We start from the raw sequence: 20,369 nt of genomic DNA on the forward strand, positions 1-20,369 counted from the left end.
TCCTATACTTTGCTGGTCGAAGTAAATATTTATTTTTTTGTTTACTCCTTTTTGTTTTAGTTTAGTAAACTATTTAGTAAACTGTTTAGTAAACTATTTGTTTACTCCTCTATGAGGCCAGTCCTGTTTCACCCCCATGCCGTTCTCGTGGCTTTTAGTTTACTTCTCGTAACAGAAAAGCAAATGGTCACCAGATTCACTGGTTATTTTCACTTACTCCAGACGCATTTCACTTTACAAGTTTAAAAAATAAGCTCTCAAGTTCAGTTTAGGGAGACTTTCATCCCAACATGCACAATAAAATGAAATGAAATTGCTTGACCTACTGCAGATGTATGTGAACATAGTCTGATATGGTAAGAAGGAGCTGGAAAGTCTCCCTTTTTCCCACCCCACTGCTAACCATCAACCCTCTGCCCAGAGTGGTCCCACGGGCTGTGGGTGTAGGGAGGGATAAAAAGGGAGGAGGATAACAAGGAAGAAGAAAGGAAAGAGGCAACAAGGAGAGGGGAAGAAGTAATAGATGACAACACAGAGGGGTGGGGGAGAATAGGCAGGAAGGGGGCAAATATGGGCGAGTGTGACAGAGGCTTATGGACCCGGTTCTTGAATGTTTTCAGCACCCTAAAGAGATTTGGCACACCATGAAATTCTTCTTTCTCTCTCCAAAAGCAATCAAATCAACAGACAAGCACATGAGAGCATGACTCCCCCATAGCCATACTCCCTATGGCCACTCCAAATACAGAGTGGTGGGGAAGAAGGGGTAGGAGAGGGACGTGGGGCTTTGGAGGCTGTTAGCCCCTTGTCCGGGAACTTAAGGCTCTCGCAGAGCCCACAAGGTGGTGGGAGAGGGGAGAAAAGTTCGAGCCAGCCTCCGTGCATCAGAGCTGGACACTCTGCCAAGAACCAGGTTTCTTCTCAGGTTGCTTTTTAAAAAAGAACTGGGTCCTGGGACCAGTGGCTGCAAAGGATGGTTGACCAGAATGTAGACTGGCTCTTGAGGAATCCCATGAGCAGATGTGGATTCTCTTGGTCATCGAGCCCTTGCCACGTGCCTGGCAGGGTTGCAAGGGCTCTGCATGTTTTATCTCTTTGGACCCCCCCCCACCACGCCACAACGCCGCCCTCAACCCTGCAACCCTCTGGCAGTGTCTGCTGCCTCATGTTGAGCTCAAATGCCACCGAGCCCAGTGTCTGCCTGATTTGGACCCTCCTAGTTGCTAAATGGACACCATGACTGCAGAGCTGCTGACCCGGAAGGCAGGCTTTGGGGCTGCCTGAGGCTTGTAGTGCTTGACATACAAGGGTGAACCAGCAAGATGGTGTCCCCAGCAGGAGAACCAGGGCAACATGGCTGCTCGCTGTCCAGAGAGCAGGAATGAGTGGCCTTGGCCTACTTGTTGGCTACCTTCGAACTGGATTTGCCATCAAATCCCTGAGAGGGCAAAATATTATCAGAAGTTCAAGTGGCATGTCCCCTCTACTCTGGCCAAAGAAGAAAACCCCAGCTCTTGCAACAATCCTTATTCCTTTCTCGAATTGCAGGGGGAGAAGGTGGGTGCTTTGCTTAGTCTCCCTCTGATGTGATGGGCTGGGGTCCCTGCCATAAACGAAGTGGCTGGGAATGGTCTTGTTGTGTTTTCTTGACAGTACGGCACAGGCCAGGTGACTGCCTGTCCACCAGTCCGCTATCGGTCCCTCACTGAGATGCCAAGGAGCCAGACCTTGGGTCTCCAATGGGCCTGGCTCTGGGGCTGAACTCCCACTGTACTTGGGCTCCCTGCTCCCGATAACTGGGTGCGAGGAACCTTTCCAGCGTTCAGCTACGGGGGCCTCTGATTAAGCCAAGCTGCTCGCTACCTAGCTCATGTTCACCTGCAAAGGGTTTTTCTTACTCTACAAGTCAGTGCTTATCCCTCTGGGCGGTAAGAAACCAAAGAGATCGTCTCTGTATGAGTGGCCCGGAGCCACTAGCCTTGTTGTCCTCCATCTGAATCACTGGGTGTTTGTGACATGGAACTTTGAACCTCACTGGGGTTCCACGCATTCCCTGCTTGGAGAACACAATCTCCCATCCCTGGGCGTGAGGCCGTCTGGGGAGTACGTGCATAGAACATTCCGTGGGACAGAGGGAAAGATGAGGACCCTGGATTCTCTGTCCCATGGCTGCTGGAGAGGGGCCTTGGCAGCTGGGAGATGTGGGGCAGGTCTGAGCAGCCAGACTCCCCTCTCAGCCCTTCTCCACCTTACCGTCCCCTGTCTACCCCTGCTCATCTGGGTCTCTCTTCTCCTCCTCCTCTTTTCTGGGCGTTCTCCAACTTTCATGTCATGTGATTTCCGTATGCTCCTCTTCCTGTGCTCAGCCCCGCTCTGGGACCTCAGGGCCTGTCCTCCTGCCAGCTTCTGGTCTCAGGGGGCCCCTAGACCAGCCCCACTGCCAGGTGCCCTCTCTTCGGCTTTGGGCAGGCCATTCGCTAGCTGAGAGGGCCTTCCAAGGACCCGTCACTTCTTTGGAACTCTCGACAAAACAGGTTCTATAAGGATTAGTGAGGCACCAGCTTTTATGCAATAACAGCTAATCCCTTGTTTTCATAACAAGGTTGGGAGAATCTGTTTCTTGTTTCTCCAGATTGTTTGTTGTTTCTAAATAGCTGCAGTGCCCCTGGCGGTGACGGTTTAGCTCCATCCATGACTCATCCCCCCTGGGTCTGCCACGCAGGTGTCTCTGCTGTCTGTGGAGCTGGGGAGCTGACTGTCCTCTGACACTCAGCTGTCCTCAGTCCTGGATACATGTGGAAATCACCAGGAGCTTAAAAAATTACCAATGCCTGGTCCCACCCCAAGTCTTCTGATTTAAGTGGTTTGGATGGTGGCCTGGGCATTGAGATTTTTAAAATATCTCCTGGTGCTTCTCTCATGCATGCAGAAAACCACTGCTTTATGGGAATTCAGGAAAGGCTGGAGGCCACAGCTGGGCAGGGCCCCAGCACGGGGTGGGCGATCAGATCCTTTGCAGTGTTCTCGAATGGTTTCACAAGAGTCCTTCCCGACTCCCTAGGAGAGCCCATCTTGCTCCTCCTCTCATTTTTTCACTCAGCAAACATGAGCTGGGACACTAATAAGTGTCAGGCATCAGGGAGACCCATGGAGAAGACATGGAGGTAGCTGTCACAGAGCTTACCAGGTGGAAAGAGATAATTGGAACATCTTGCCGTAACTATTTTAAGAGAGATCATGTATGAGCTCAGTGGAAAGAAGGACTAACTCAGCATGCATGTGTTGGGGTTAGGGTGATAGAATGCTTTTTAGAAGCCATAATCCTTATTTGACAGAGAAAGAAGCTGAGAAGTTTAACACGAGCTGTGTGTTCTCTGTGACCTGAGGTCAGGAGCAACAAGGGTGGGTTCCCCCAAGCTCTGTCTTGATAGACCTAAATAGATGGATCTAGATAGTCTTCTCCCTCCACAGCTAAGGAGATGTCCTAGCATTGCATTGTGAGATATTAGATATTACCTGGAGAATTAAAATATTTCTGCCAACTGTCCCATGGATCTGATGCTCAGTACCTTGGAGTATGATGTGGCTCTTTGAGACCAGATGTGCGGCGTGGGGATCGGCAGGGACAGCATCACCTGGGAGCTTGTTAGAAATGTAAATTCTCAGGCTCCACCCCAGACCCACTGAACCGGAATCTTTGATGAGCTCCAGAGGCCATTCTTTTGAGTCTCAGTGTCTGAGAAGCCCTACCCGAGGCCACTAACTCTCTTTCCGATGGGGTGATGTGATAGACTGCATTGTTATTCCCAATTTTTCACCCTCTCGATATCCACACACTTTGCCAGGTGACTCTGCAGTTCTCACTACTGGAGTAGAAGTGTGTTCTCTGCCCTGATGGTGCCGGGTTGGCCGGTGACAGTCTTCAGCAATAGAATGTGGAAGGGAGTGACAGTGTGCTAGCCTTGAGCCCAGGCTTTAGAAGGAATCATGTGTTTCTGCTTGCTCCTCTGGAAGCTTCCAACTTCTGCATGGAAAAAAAAAAAATGTCATCAGGGAGCTGCTGTGTCTTCAGGCTAGGCTGTAGAGTGACCACATGGAGTAGAGCTTCCCCAGCTGACCTGCAGATCATAGCCCAGAGCAAATTTTCCTTGCTGAACTGTAGATCTTTGACCCTGAGAATGGATGCACAGTATTGTTTGCCACTGAATTCGGGGATTTTTTTTTTTTTTTTTTGCAGCAATAGCTGACTGATACAGCTGATTGAGGCAGGATATCTACAAAGACAAGTTTCGGCACCCTGGAGATGAGGCTATTGCTACCAGGAAGTCAGGTCAGCACTCTGGTCGGTATTAGGGGACAGGGGATCCTGTTTGTGCACTGGGGCCTGGAGGCTCTTTGCCTCATGCGTTCTCAGTGGCTGTCCCTGAAGTTCTCAGCTTCATTCTCCTGGTACGATCTGTTCAGATCCCTAAGAGAATTTGATGAATTATGCCATAGACCATAGGACCCACCGTGATCCATCACCTGAGTTATTATGATAACTTCCCAATGGATCTCTCCTTGCTCCTACACGTTCTCCCACTCTCTTCTCTGTCTTCTCTCAACAGATGAACCAGATCTCTCCTTTTTCAAATCTAAGTGAGATGGCATCACTCCTCTGCTCCAAACTTTGAGAGGACTTCCTGTTCTACTCTAAGTCAGAGTCCTTGCCATGCCTACCTACATGGTCCCGTGTGTTCTGGCTCCCAGTTCCCCACTGATTTTTTTCCTCTTACCATTTCTTTGTTCATCCCCTGGCTCCTCCAGCTTCCTGAGGTTTCTTGACCAAACAAGCCCGCTCCACCTGCAGATTTTTGTGGCTGTTGTTCCTTTCACATCCACTCTTGTCCCTTGTTCTGTGGAATGCCCACACAGCCATCTCCTGAATTCCTTCAGTGTCTTGCTCAAATATCAGAGAAACCTTTCCCTTGAGACATAGAAATGACAATCCTCCCTTTGCCCTATATCACACTCCTGTCCTGCTCACCCTACTTTATTTTTCTGCTGAGTACTTGTATCCATCTGATATGTGATCTTTATCTATTTTCATATTTAGCAGCTGCTTTTTACCCTCTAGAATATAATATTCATGAGAACAGGGAGTTTTCTTGTTCACTGCTCTATCCCCAGTGCCTATAACGGGCACAGAGTAGGTGCTTAATAAGTACTTGTTGAGTGAATGAATGGATAACTGAATGAATGAATCACAAGTTGGACTATGGTTTGGGACCCCTTGGGTTCAAACATGGCAATCTAAGTTGGCCGTTGGGCCTAGCCTCTGGGCAGGGACATTTCCCCTCCAAGGAGCTATAAGTGTGCCAGCAGCTGTAACTGACTATCTCTAATTAGACTCTGTCACAGGAATGTCCTGACTCAAAGTTCCTCTGATGTGGTATCCTCTCCCTGTCAACAAAGCTGCACTGGATGCCAAATCATAATTAGAAGGTTTTTCGGTGAGCAGTGAAATAAGAACAAGGGACTTGGGTTGACCTGGTCACCTAATAGTTTCAGATAATGAAACATGTGACTGAATAACCTTATCCGTTTCTACCTCATGGAAGACTTGGCCAGTGGGAGCCAGAAAAACTCCCAAGACCAAGGCCCCCACCCCGACCCCACTTCTAGGACAGCGCTGGGCAGGGCCATGGCTGATGGTCTTGGGAACTCCTTCTCTGCTTTTGGGATGGGCCTGTTGAAGTACCAGGATCAGGTAGGCTTTGCTGGCGTCACAAAGCCTCACACGTCGATTTCTTGCTCATACCGCCTTCTGGGGTGATCAGACGTCCTTCTTCGAGACCCTTCTCCCATCGGGACTCGGGGACCTGCAATGACTCCAGCCACAGCTCAGCCTGCTGGGAGTTCTCTGCTCCCGGCTGTGCAGATGCCAGTGGGCATGGAGAATGCACACCTGCTCCTCCCTGCCTTGGTCTGGGGGTGGCATTACTCCTGCTCACAGTGCTCACGAGGGAGACTTGGGCATGCGGTTCAAACCCAACTTTAAGGGATGCTGAGAAAAGTGTCTTCCTGCCTTTCTGGACAAAGGAGCTGGTGTGGGAATGTATTCTGGTCTGTAAGGTAACACGTCTCTGCTGTGGGCCCATGATAAGTTTATGTCATAGATTAGCTCTTACGGGGCAGCCTTCTTTCTCGTGAGGCAAATAGCAACCAGAGATAAAGAAAAGCGGAGCCAGGTTAGGGAGTACAGGGTGGGCACTGGACAGTGGCTTTCGTGGATAAGCCCCCGGAGGTAGGGTGCCCGGTGAAACAACGGATAGGCACAAACTTCCTATTTGTGCAAATCTTTTACATGTGTATGAGAGTCACTGAGACCTTTATTATTAAATACCTGTCACCAATTTGGTCTACAAGGCGAGAACAGAGGCTGGGTAGTGTTCATCTTTATTGGCTGTTTGCATTGCCTCAGGCTGTCAGATCATTAGATCTTGAAAGGATGTGAGAGACCCCTAAATCTGAATTATTTACTGTTAAATATGGGGTAATTGAGGCACGGGGGGGTGGGGGGAGGGCGCGAGGGGGTGGAGTGCTATCCTCAAAATACAGCTGGCCAGCAGAGGGGGCCGGCTGAGCAAGTCACCTGACTCTTCCCATCCTCACTCCAGGCTTCCTCTGGAACCTCTGTTCTTCAGGTGCATGAATTCCAGCCAGTGTCAATGACGCCCCAGGGCATCGGTGAGCCTGAGGATTTGTGCTTCCCGCTGATCTTTAGCCGGTGAGTGGAGGCAAAGCTAGAAGGAGTGAAGGTGTTTGCATGCTCCTTTTCCATTCGGGTTGGAGAGCTGTCACCTTATTCTGCCACAGCCCCCTTCCAGGTGGCACCAGAGGAAGCCACGGGAAAACTTTCAATGGCCTTGGGGAAAAACACGTGGGCAAGGTTTCTTTGTGTCCTTTTCTGGGCATTTGATTAGCTTCCTTTGCTTTATATAGTTTTCCAGGAATAGGAAGATGTGCTTCTCACCGCAAAGATATTAATACCCCAAGCAGAGCATTTGAAGGAAAACTGCCAGGGATGGGAACAACAAGTGGGGTGGGAGCAGGGTGGAGAGAGAGAGAGAGAGAGAGAATTTCACTGCTGTGGAGGGAAGTACAAACAGAGATAAGCCAGGGGCACTTTACTGTGTAATCGAATGATCCGTTTTATAAGAATCGTGTCCTCACTGGAATTTTCTATGGCCTGCTAGGTAATGGGAAACATTATTATTATTGTATTACATAAGGTATATGACATTATTATTACCCATTTTATTATCTGATAATAAACATGTCAGGATTAGCTGATCATTCCAGGAAGAGTGTTGGCAATAATCCGTCATCATCCGCTAATCACTGGACAAGTTGGGCCTCCCTCCCTGCCTCTCGGCCACCATAGTGGAACCGAGAGAAGAAGAAACAATAACCAGCCCCAACAAGAAGGCATTCCAGAGTCAGAGCAGTCCTTTGATGAACAAGGCACCGTTTTTAGGAAGACAATTTGGGGGGCAACTCTAAGATGGAAAATCCCGGTTCTATGCGCATTCAGGGTTGAAATAAATGTAGATTTATTTCATCTAGGGAGCTTAATTACCAAGAGAAAAACACAGCCTTTCTTCTGCAATTGGAAAATTTCGCTCACAGGGAACAAAGGAGAATTGCTTTTTTTTGAAGCCAGAAAGGAAAACTACTAGGGTTTGGGTTTGGGGAAGCCAGTCTTTGATTTCATCCTAAATGTAACCTGTCAGAGCATAGCCACAGACCCGCCAACGTATTTTTGTGTGTGTTAATATAAGTGCACAGTATTGGGTTAAGGGTGTTGTGTAAATACCAGGGGAGACAGGAATGTGGGGCTGCTGCATAGGGCTAGATCAGAAGGAACTTAGGTACATGTGTTCATATTGGGAAAGAGAAAGGCTGGTGAAGGGGACTGTTCCACCCTGCAGGGACCGTCCCACCCTCCAGGGACATGCTAACCTACAAGAGATGGTCTGCTGGGGGAGCATCAGGAGTAAGAGGAGTTGCATTTTCTGAGGTTACTGTGCATCTTGGGTGCATGGTGTGGGAAGATGTTGGCTAACTGAGAAGTGCCATTGCTTCCTGGAAATACGCTGCTTGGAGTGTTGTAGGGGACAACATAGAAGAGAAACCTGAAGTGAAAAATGGTGCCAGAATGCAGTAGACCTGAGTGGAAATCTGACCATGTGGATGCAATGTCCTGTGTTTGTTTTTTTTAAGCAAAAGTTTGGATGGCGATTGTAGATCTTGCAGGATTCCTCTGGGCTAGACAGGTGGTTGTCAGCAGTGATTGGGAGCCAGGCAGGGATCTTGGCTCTCCTTGGATATAGGTTGGCTGGAAAGCATCATGCACCATATGGACCACTGGGCTACAGTCAGTAAAGCTCACCTGGGGAACTTTCAAAAGTACTGATACCTGGATTCCATCCCAGCAAGACTATGGCAGAATTTCAGGACGTGGCATGGGAACCTGGGCTGCATGGGTCTCAAGGGAGCCACGAAGAGCATGCAAGGCAGTTAGGGTTGAGAAATACTATTAGAGGGATTGGGGTATTGAAGAGTGTTTCCCCACCCCTTCCCAAGTTCATGTTTACCCTGAATCAGAGTACATGATCTTATTTGGAACTAGGATCCTTGCAGAGGTAATTGGCTGAGTTCATGCTAGAGCAGGGTGGGCCCTGACTCCAATGACTAGGGTCCTTATAAGAAGAGGTGAGGCTATGCAGAGATGCACATTGAGGAGAGGGTCATGTGAAGATGGAGAGAGAATTGGCATGATGCCACCATGAACCAGAGAATGCCTGGGGTCTCCAGAGGCTGGAGAGGTAAGGCAGGCTCCTGTCCTAGAGACTTCAAAGGGAGCATGGCCCGGCTGACACTTTGATTTCTAGCTTCTAGCCTCTAGGACTATGAGAAAATAAAGTTCTGTCATTTTAAGCCACCTAGTTTGCTGGTAATTCCAACAGGCCTAGGAAATGAATATAGGGGGAATTTATAATACCTGACTTATTGGGCCTTTTTTATGAAGGGGCAAACGGATTTATATGCAGAGAATCTCATTAGGGGTTCATGTTCTCATAAGCGGGGAAGCAGAGTTGAGGCTGCCTTTTTCCCTCTGGGTAGCTGCAGAGACTTAGCCTCCCCAAAGCAGGGGCATTGTGTGTTGGGGGTGGTGTAGTTGTACAGCCAGCGCCTAGTAGAAGGTGTCCTGGGTGCATAAGGGAACATGTGTGCACAGTAGTCCATCGGCATGGGGAGTGGGCCTACCATTTAGTTTCTCAGAACAGAGGCAGGCACAACTGCGCTCATCTGAGGTGGGCTGGCCCTGAAGTACAGTCACAAGTATATAGTGTAAATCTCCGTGACCTTCTCCAGAGGTTGTGCTACCACTTTGCAGGTAACTGTCATTAAGGAAGGGGGAACTAGTGAGCCTTTGGGGGGACTGTTGGATACTGGCTGTGAGATGACACTACCTCCTGGGGTCTCAAAATGCTACAATGGCCCATCAGCCGGAGTAGCAGATTGTTGTGGTGAAATGGTTAATAGGGTTTTGCATCAGGTCCATTTCACAGTGGGCCAAGCGTGTCTCTGAACCTATCCTATGCTTATATCCCCAGTACTGGGGTGCATAACTGGAACATAGACATACTCAGCAGCTGGCAGAGCCCCCACCTGTTTCCCTGACCCCTGGAACAATCTAAAGGCTACTTTGGTGGGAAAGACCAAGTTGAAGTTTCTAGAATGGCCTCAGAAGCATTATGGCATTTCTGGAGTGACTGCAGAAGTTAGTACTACTATCAAGGACTTGAAAGCCAGAGTTAGAGAATCCTATCATATTTCCATTGAACTTGCCGATTTGGCCTATGCAGAGGACAGATGGATTTTTAGGAACCAACAGTGGATCATTGTACACTCCATCAGTTGGTGACTCCGATGGCCATTGCTTATCCAGATGCGTACATTTTTCACATCCTCTAGCATCTGGCATGCAGTTATCAAGCTTGATGATGCCTCTTTCTCTCTGTACATGTTAGGAAAGGTTATCAGAAGCAGTGTGCTGTTAGCTAGTATAGTAGGGCTAGCAACACACCTTCACTGAACTAACTCATCTCTAGTCCTCTGTCATAATCTAATCTACAAGGCTCTTATTTGTCCCTCTATTCCATGTGACGTCATGCTGATCTACTATACTGATGCCCATTGATGATATCATGCTGATTGGACCCAGTGATGAAAACGTGAGTTAGAGGAAACTGATCTAGACACTTCGATAAGATACATGTGTATCAGAGGGTGGACATAGATGCCACAAAAATTTAGGAACCCTTATCTCAGTGAAAATTTCTAGAGGTTCAATCCTCTATGACATGCTGAAAGTTTCCGCATCTAGCACTTCTGCCGCTAAGAAGAAGACACAAAGTCTAGTAGACCTTTATGGATCTTGAAGGCAGTCTGCCCTTCATTTGGTCATGTCATCTGAATCATTTGTTGCATAACCCCCAAAACTGCCAGTTTTGAGTGGGTCCCATAACAAAAGAAGGCTCTGCGGTAGATGGCTTTGCAAACTGTGCTGTCACTTTGGCCTTGGAATCAAGGATATTTTATGACACCTGATGTGTGTCTAGACTATGGCTTTGACATCCCCTTATAAATGAGTCAGAGGGAAGGTCTCTAGGATTTGGGAGCATTGTCATGCCATTCTGTAGATAACTGTTCATTTGAAAAATAGTACTTGCCTCGTTATAAGGCCATAGAGACTGAGTCCCTATGTCTGTATGGAGCAGAGACCAAGCACTTGACCTTGGACTCCATACCACCCATTGAGAACTGAGGGTTTTCTGACAGATCAAGCCATAAATTTGGGCAGGCACAGGTCCTAAAGATACGTGTAAGATCTACAAACAAGTGGCTCAGATTCTCATGGCTCCTGGTTCTTCTATATTGCCTCCTCTCTCTTAGCTTCTACTTTTGGCATCACTGAGAGTCCTTCTGACCAGTTTACTGAGAAGGAAAAACTAGTCTTAATTTAGAAATGGTTTTGCATGACATGGCCATCCCAAGATGGCTAAAGTAACACATGGGCCTTAGTATGCTGCTTTAGGGAGTGACTTAGTATGTCTTTGGTTGTGTGATGAGAGTTGCGCCATGTTCGGTGAAAACATCCTTTTACTGTCGTCCTTACTTGGGGATAAACATGACTGAGAAAGGTGTATATGGATGTCTCATTGAAAAGGGGTAGACTGTGATGGTTTTGTACTGTGTCAGCTTGGCTAAGCTGGAACGATGTTCCCAAGAATCAGCGTGTGGGTGTGAGTTAGACCCACTCAAGGAGAGATTATGTGATGTTTGCAAGGTGGAAAGAAAGCAGCTGTTACTCTCTGAAGATAGTTGTGTAAGATATGGTGAGAGACAAATGTGGGGACACGAGTGGGTTCCAGACTATTCTTTTTGCTTCTAGTGAAAGCCTGTCAGGCTATTGCCAGCGGGGCCTACCTTGCCCTTCCTTTGCCTCACTCTGCATTCAGCTCATCTTCCTGATGGCTGGCCCGGCCAGCTACCAGCAAACCAGGCCTGCTTTCCACAGGCTTCTCCACTAGCTCTTCTCTGCCACCCCATCTCTGTAGATAGATGTCCCTGGTCCCTGGACAATGTTGACTTGTCCATTGGTGCCGTGTCTCTGCAGTTCTGATCAATGACTGCCTCTTTCGGAGCCTTATTTCTCTAGCTTTCCCACAATTGTGTGAGATTTTATTTCTCTAATCAATAAGAACTTGGTATCCTGAGCTTGGGAGAAGGGAGAAAATCACCAAATCCTTGAAGAAAAGACAGCAAATCTGGCCATTGTCACGGGAGGACGGCTGGAACCAGGTCATTGAGCTGTTTGCCTTTACTACCTTTGCTACCCTGCAGGTGCACAGCAGCACCCATCTCATCACAAGTCTTACGTGTGAGGTCTCCATCTCAGTGATCTGAACCTGAATGTGTCTTCTGAGGCTGAGGGAGCCTTGTGAATCCAGACAGATTCACAGCCCCACCTTCGCAGACAGTAGGAGCCCTACACACCAGTCTTGGCAATCCGAGTTTGAGGAAAGTTATGTAATAATGTCAACAGTGAAATCTTGTGCGTGGGATGGAGAAAGGAAGCTTCCAGAGCATGTCAGTGGGTGGAATGTTGAGGTCTAAATCTCAAGCGGTCATATTAACTCGAAGTTTAGCAATAAGCAACATGTGAGTTTTCCCTGAGGAACCTCAGGGAAAACTGTTGAAACATGTGTCTGGAGTCTCCAAATGGCATGAGGTAACCATTTTAAAACCTTTTATCCCCCTAAACCCCTAAATATATGCTCATGTAACTGGGATCAGAAAAATCAGACTTCTGAGATAAATCTGGAAAGATTTCTTATCTAGACCCCCCAAATGAGCAGACAAAAGCCCAGGACCGTGTAAGGGCACACACTGGGATTCTGGAAGGTCTTAGTTGCAGAGATCCTCAAACCCGGAAGTTTTAGGAAATTAAGTGAGCGCCATCAAATGTGGCTATCTTTCCAGGACAAGGGGACTTTTTAGTGTTTAAATCAGAGAGAGCTTAGTTACTAAACCAGAAATGTGGTGCTTTGGTAAGAACTCTGACAAAATCAGGAAATCTAAGTTCTCATCTGGGTGTTCCCAGAAGAGTCACTTAATTCTCTTTAGGTCAAAGTTTATTCATCTGTAAAACAAACAGGTTGGGCTAGATCAGAGGAGAGATTAATCTCCCGATTCAGCTCTAATCAACTGGAGACTTCAGGGCCAAGGGGAAGTGTTCTGGGAATGACGTCTGCCTTGGCCGGGCAGGAGCTTGTGATTTAACAAGAACCACCAACCCCTTAGACCAGGATCTTGAATGTTTGGCCTCACCACTTACCAGCTTTGTGATTCAGCTTCCATTTCCTCAGTTTTAAAAGGGAGATGCCGTAGTACCTCCATGATACGGTGCTGGTCAAGGCTAAATCAGGTGTATGTCAAGTACATGGCAGGAGTTCAGAGAAAGGTGGCCATGATAGTGTTAGTATTAGTTTATATGTCCCTGACTCTCTGCGTCCCAAATGCCCTTCTGTGCTCTGATGACCAAACCAACTGGTTACATTTAAAAATACTGATTTCTGAATTTAAAAACTGGAGACTTTAGTTCTATAGGTCCAGTTTGGGGGGCGCCTGGGTGGCTCAGTGGGTTAAGCCTCTGCCTTCAGCTCAGGTCATGAACTCAGGTCCTGGGATGGAGCCCGCATTGGGTTCTCTGCTCAGGGGGGAGCCTGCTTCCCCCTCTCTTCTCTGCCTGCCTCTCTGCCTACTTGTGATCTCTGTCTGTCAAATAAATAAATAAAATCTTAAAAAAAATAGGTCCAGTTTGGGAACAGGGATCCGTATTTCTAGAAAGATTTTCAGGTAATGATGACTGGTAGCCTTGTTTTAAAATCCCTGCTCTAGCCAACACACACACACACTCACACTCCATCTAGGTAATGAAGTCTATTTAAACATAGAACTGCAATCTGAAAAAGAAAGAATTCCTTAGTCTCATAATAAAATGAGTTTCTTTATTTATACCTCTATGTCTTTGAAAGGATTTGAAGTGGTAGAAAGTGCTCTCTACCACACCGAGCAAACCTCAGCGAGAATTTCTTCATCTGACTTTCAAAAAGACTGCGGGAAACGCTTGCTTGGAGGAATGCGGTGGAGACGTTCGGCATCTGGACATTCCTTCCGCGTGATGGCACACATCTGGCTCTTTGGAATGAGCAGAACATTTCCCTTCCAGTTTCCCTCCAGATGTCTGAGGATGTGAGACTACAGCCCACGAGGTGAGCCATTTATCAAGCTTTACCGACTAATTAAAAGCCAGAGCTGGGCAGAGCCCTCGCGGGATTCTTTACCCTTATCGTGCATGAATGCGCAGGGTTTTACACTCCGACGCGCCCCGCAGGACCCGCCTTCCATCAAGCAGACGGCGGACTTTTTTGCGCCCTGCACTTCAGATGTACGTGCCCGAGAGGCCCAGACCGAAGTGAGCGATTGGTGCACGAGTGTAAACGGACGTCCTGGCAGACAGATGGGTGGACGGTTAACTGGCTTCCATAGAATCCAAATGAAGCTAACACCATTCAAATTCCGGCCCAGCTATGTTGTACCCGGCTCAAGGTTGCTGAAATTGAATTCAAAAGCCGAAAACACGTGCTGGCCGGCTCAAGAGCAGCTGCGGATTGCAAACACACGGCTTAGCAATGCATAAGATGCTCTGGGGTGACATTTGGGGTTCCTGATTAAGTGGGATAATCAAAGAAACATCATTCAAAACCCTTGCCCTTGCACACAAGCACACATCCAGAATAATTTTTTTTTTTTTAAAGAAAGCATTAAGGAAACAACAACAACAACAAAACACTAAGTAAAACAAAGATCTCTGATGAAAATACTTAATGGTCCCAAAGATGGAAACTAAACTTTGAGTTTGAGTTTCACAGATGGCAGTGGAAAATGTCGACTAAAGCAAGATGCTGTGCAGTTAGGAGTTTTTGGAGCCTTGGGTGCAATTTCTGAAACAACGGAGATTAAGATCCGTGGCTAGGAAGGATCCAGTACAGGTGTCCTTAGGTGACAGCAAGAGAAAAAAAAAAATCATGCTGGAGACATGTCTTTTTCTTCATCAGTCAAGAGTGCATATGGACGAGAGGCTAAGGCCAAACCAAACTCCTGCACTTGGAAAATACCCACTGGGTTTCAAGAGGCAAAGGGAGGAGGTGGTCGAAGATAGCCTGTAGGTCTCCTCCAAAATCCCAGCTTGGAAACACTTTGTTACGGCAAGTGTCCATGGATTAGGGTCTTGCCGATGAAATCGGAACAAAGAAGGTGGTCCTGCCACGTGGAGGAAATGAAAATGTGCTGCGCTGAAATCCTTATAAAGGCTGCTGGCGCTCTGGCAATTTCACTTTTAAGTGCATGTTTTTAAAAGAACCCCCGGCTGTGAGAGGTAGTGCGGGTGGGCAGAGTGTGCCCCGGCTCCGCTCCTGGAGGCTGTGTGCTCAGCCTTACTGCTAACTCCCTGCAACTTTGGGGATCCACCCCATCACCCTAGTCTCTGTTTCTCCTCATCTTCTCCAGCAGATTCGCGTTGTGAGATGAATTGCTGTCAGGGGCTCTGTGTCTTTCCCCTCTTCCTTCTTTCTTGTCTGTAACCACGTTCCCACGGAAGAAATCAATCTGCATATCCTCATAGACGCTTCCCTGAAACCCTTTGAAATGTACTAGCAGCCCACGAAGTGTGTGTTTGAGGACGGATGCATGGGTTACACTGCTGCTATAGATCGCCACCGGGAGAGAAAACTTGCAGACAGATGTTTCTCTCTCCTTTTCTTTTGTGTAGCTTTTTCTGAGGTTTGGTCTGGTTGGAGCAGAGCTGAGCATCAGGACGTTCTGAACTCAGAAGGCAAGGAAGTAAATGCAAGCAGCAAGCAGCAAGGATTTCTCTTGCTCCCACCTCATCCTGAGTGTGGGGCGGGCCCTGGTGCTGGTGACTGTTGTCTGAAGCAGCATTTTTGGAAGTGTGCCCCATTCCAGAAGGCGTCCATAAGATGGCCAGGCTCTGGGCTGTACCTGGGTCATTTCTCAGAGAGTCACTGTGCCCGTTGGTGGGTCCTGCAGCAGAGGGAACAGCTGGACAGCATGAAACTAAGAATTCTCCAAATAGACCCTCCAAAACTCTTCCTTTTTGGAAACATACATATAAACTTATGTGCGCGTAAAGAGTGCATTTATACTCTTGCAAGATATTAGGAAGGTTGGAAAAGACCCTTCACCGGGTTATTAGCCAACACTGCCCAGATTCGGGGAAGGAATGTGGATGCAGGTTGGGCCCCCAGGGCCATTCTCAATCTTGGTTGATTTCCCGGTGGATTCTCAACCACTTTTTTCATTAGCATCTCCCTTAGGAGAAAAATTAGATTAAATTAAAATTCTCCCTATTGAGGGAGATGAAATATTGAGAAGTAAGCTTTTGATGGAAGCACTGAGCTTTGCAGGGCCACAAACAATTACGTTATCTGTGTTCTCTGGCTCCAAAGAATTAATTTGTGTCTCCATAGAGGTGATGTCTCCTCTCTTGAGAATTCATGTCTGGAGGGCCAAGCAATGGGTTCAACAAATTTACCTCGTTTAGAGGGGTTATACCTGGTGTCTTCTATTTCTTTTGCTGGGACGGGTGGGAGTAGGGTATTGGAGGGGTGGGAAGAAGAGAGGATGTGCCCATTGTTGCCATGGCTTCCAAGCAAATTAGGAACGAATTTCCCGGTTCCCGATAGAGATAACAGATACAAGAATTATTACTGCATGGAGGGGATATGGAATAGGTTTTAAGAAGAAGCGTTCAAATTTTAGTTCTACCTATTGCTGGCGCCGAACCTTAGGCAAATTACTTAACCTCCGGGGCTTCACTTTCTTAATCTGTACGTTGGGTATAGTATGACCTCATTGGGTTTTTGTGAATATTTAATGATAAAATATATGAGATGCGCTAAGGATAGCGCCTGGGATCTAGTTAGCTTCTACTGGAGTCCCCATTTATTCATTTTTTTATAATTAATTTTTAATCTGATTACCTAATTTCAGGCATGTCAAGTAGTAATAAGTAAGTGTTCCTAAGTAACAATTTTATATTTTAGCTTATTTGGGTGGCGGTGCTGATTTCTCCTTTAAGGAATGGTTGATAGCAGGAATTCTTGGTTCCGCTGTTAGTTAACAGGAGTGTTAGTTATATTGGGGTAACATTTTTCCACAACCTCCCAGTTAGGTCATTTTGTCAGCCATGAAGTTATTAGGAGCCCAAGTTTTAAATCTTGGCTCTATTGCTAAAAACCTGTGCCTCAGTTTCCTCTTCAGTGAAGTGGGAGCAATCAAGCTTCACTCACAACATTGTGATTCGATGAGGTAATGCATGTTAGAACATTCTGATTTCCTTTCGAGCCCTGGTAGGGACTTGGATTATCGATCAAGCATCAATTACCACCACCCTTCCTCTTCTAACAAAATGTGTTAACAAGCGTGTCTATCTAGTCTCATTAGAAAACCAGCCGGGGCCGTCCACGTGTCTGCAGTGGCACTGGCCTCACCCCCAAGGGTAGTCCAAACTGGTTGGCCCACGGCGCTCCCCTGGGACGCATGTAGGGAGGCGTGCTGTCTCCTGCCAGATGTGAACAAAAACACACAAAGTTTGCTATTCTTTTAACTCTCTGATGATTTATCTCTTAAATAGAATTTGGACTTCTGGCTTTGGTCCTCTTTCTGAGGACCTGAAGATATAATCCCAGCTGGTTTATATCCTGAAGGTATAACCCTAGCTGGTTTATACTATCCCGCGTGCTCATGACTCCCACATATGTCTCTCCAGGCTGGCCTTTCCCTGGAGATCTGTCCTCTGCCTCTACTCCACCCCAGGAGTCACTTTTCAGTCTCTATCTGAAGCAGTTGTCTTCCCCAAACCTCCTCTCTTCCTGTATTTTTCGCCCTGGCTAATGGAGCTCATCACCAAAGTCAGCTGACCCACCATAGGGTATGTCCATGGGACAGATGCTACAGAGGATTCTCCCACCTCTGGTAACTTGTCTCTACTGAGTGGGGTGGGGGGTGGACAGCAGAGGTGTTCGGACTAAAATGCTGAACGTTGATCTTTTCTTATATGTAAGAATGGTGGCTCCTGGAGAACAAGTCTCCTTAGCTTGAGATCTTTCTGGATTGACAGAAAAAGGATGGAGTAAAGGCCACTTTGTCATCAGTGCATGGGGTGTTTGGCTTCCTCGAGTGACCTCTGTCCTCGATGTCAAGGAAGAGGAAAGTTCGGGAACCAGTCCCATTTTGGCTGTTCTTGGGAGTTTACTTGGATTAAGGACAGTCAGCAGATGGAAATGGTGGATTTTCAGGAGAGTTCCTGTCCCCATGGCCTCATCTGCGGGTCCCCTGGTGGAGCCATTTCGAATGGCTTCTAGCGGCACAGAGTTTCCCAGGGTGGCGCTATGCCTTGGTGCCTTTGTACCAATTGGTGTCTCTGCTGAAAATGTTTACTCATTTATTCATCCATCAACTATAAGCGGAAATGTACCTCAGTGGTCCCACTCCTAGTTAGATACCTGAAAGAACTGAAAGAGAGACTCAAACAGATACTTACACACCCGTTTTCCTAGCAACATTATTCATAATGGCCAAAACATGGAAGCGACCCAAGTGTCCACAGATGGAATGAATAGATAAGCAGAATGGGGGATATACACCCAATGGGAAGTTCTTCAGCCTTAAAAAAGAATGAAAATCTGATACATACCAACATGGATGAACCTGAAAACATTATGCTGAAAACATTATGCTGAAAAGAAGCCAGATATGAAAGGAAAAATATTGTATGACTCCACTTACAGGGAATATATATAGAATCCGCAAATTCAGAGAGACAGAAAATGTGGCGAGGTGGCTAGGGACTGGTGGAAGGGAGAATGAGGAGGGAGCTCTTGCATAATGGGTACAGAGTTTCTGTTTGGGATGATGAAAAGTTTCGAAAACAGTGGTGATGATTGCCCAATACTGTGAATATAATTAATGCCACTGAATAGAACACTCAAAAATGGTTAAAAAGGCAAATTTGTTATATGCATTTCACCACAACAAGAAAATATGTAAATAGAGAAATGGCATTTACCGTGATGATTCTTAGAGTATTTGTAGACCTATGTGAATGTCAAGGGTGGGACCCTTGCCTTATTTAACTGTGTATCCTCTGAGTCTAGCCAGCAAGAATAAATGAGGAGAAGCTTGAGGCTGGGTCTTGAAAATCTCAAGAGAGGAGAGGCAGTGACATCTAAGTACATCTAATCTTTTTATTTTATTATTCTGGAACTTAGGTACAGTATTGATGGGGTCCCTTTTTGCTCTAAAATTGTTCCTTTCTGGGGTGGAAGGGGTGGAGAGAAGGCTTGGCTAGGGCTCGGTGAAGTATCTTCTGGTGACAATCTTTGGGCAAACCTGGAGGACACGGGGCATGGTTTATTGAGGGCACCTGAGGGGGCTGGGCTTGGAAAGTCAAGGGAAGGGGGGTTGGAGATGCCTTGATTCTCAGCCCAGAGCTTTGAGCTGGAGACGTGAAGGTTCCTGAGCAGGGGATTGCCCCAGGAGAGTGTGGTTTGAGAGAGGTGGCCTCTGGGGGTCAGACACACTCTTCCAAGCAGCCTCCAGCAGCCACACGTGGCCTGGGGGCTTCAGTGTGTGTCTAGGCTCTGCCCATTGAAAGGTTGTGATTAGGTTGATCAGAACTGTCTTCCCTGGGGGGAAGGATGTCTCTTCTTTTCCCACTCCTCCTCCTCCTCCTCCTCCTTCTTCTTTTTTTCTTGCTAAAAAACAGTACAAAAACAAAAACAAGGAAGTCCTCCTCCCCATGTCCTTCAAAGCACTGTGGCATCTTCAGATCTGGGTACTTGAAAGCTAAAGCTGGTCATAATTTCCGACGGACATAATGTGCATTTGAAATTCTTTTCCACATCAAATTAAATCTGTCTTGGACTGATTTCCTGGAAGTGTTTTTCATTAGAATAATAGTCCTCAGCTGAGAGATCAGATACCACAGAAGGGGAAGCAGGAACAGGGAATCCTCAAGTGCCTCCTTGAGGAAGACATCCCGCCATTATGTCTGAGGGGCTACTTGGAGGAGACCATCCCTTCTCTAGGCCTGCCCCCAGGGAAGAGGTGCTAGGTCTGGTGAACCTCCACCTACTTTAGTGATAAAATCTTTTTTTTTTTTCATTCAAAGTTAAAAAGAGAAAAAAGAAACTAGGTTCAACCAGGAAATAATCCACCTACCCATCCACCCTGGCTTGATATCCCTCTGAGATGCCAGGAATATAATGGTTAGTAAGACAAAGTCCTTGATAAAAAGAGGATAGCTCAGAGGAGGAAACCCCAGGAAACCCCAAGATAAAGCTCCAGTAATATTTGATGACTTTTTTTTTTCTTTCTGGTCTTAAATATGTCCTTCTGTGTAAGGCACATAGACATGCTCTGCCTTACCTACAGAGGGTTCCAGAAGGACTGATGGAGGAAATCCTTCTGAAATTCTTTTCTCCTCCTCCTCTCTGAAACATGACTTGTTTACTGCAGGCTGTTAACGGCCTTGAGAGCGTCTTTAATCCTTAGCCAGGGTCTTTAAATATAATACATCAATAACAGGTAATTATTTGCTTTGAACTTTCTGCTCCTTTCCCCTATACCCTGCGGGGTGAGCTTGGAACTTTTAAGCACTGTAACAGATTCTT

The sequence above is a fragment of the Lontra canadensis genome, unplaced genomic scaffold (assembly GCF_010015895.1).
Source record: "Lontra canadensis isolate GAN:19392208 unplaced genomic scaffold, GSC_riverotter_1.0 scaffold57, whole genome shotgun sequence".
Taxonomy (NCBI): Eukaryota; Metazoa; Chordata; class Mammalia; order Carnivora; family Mustelidae; genus Lontra; species Lontra canadensis.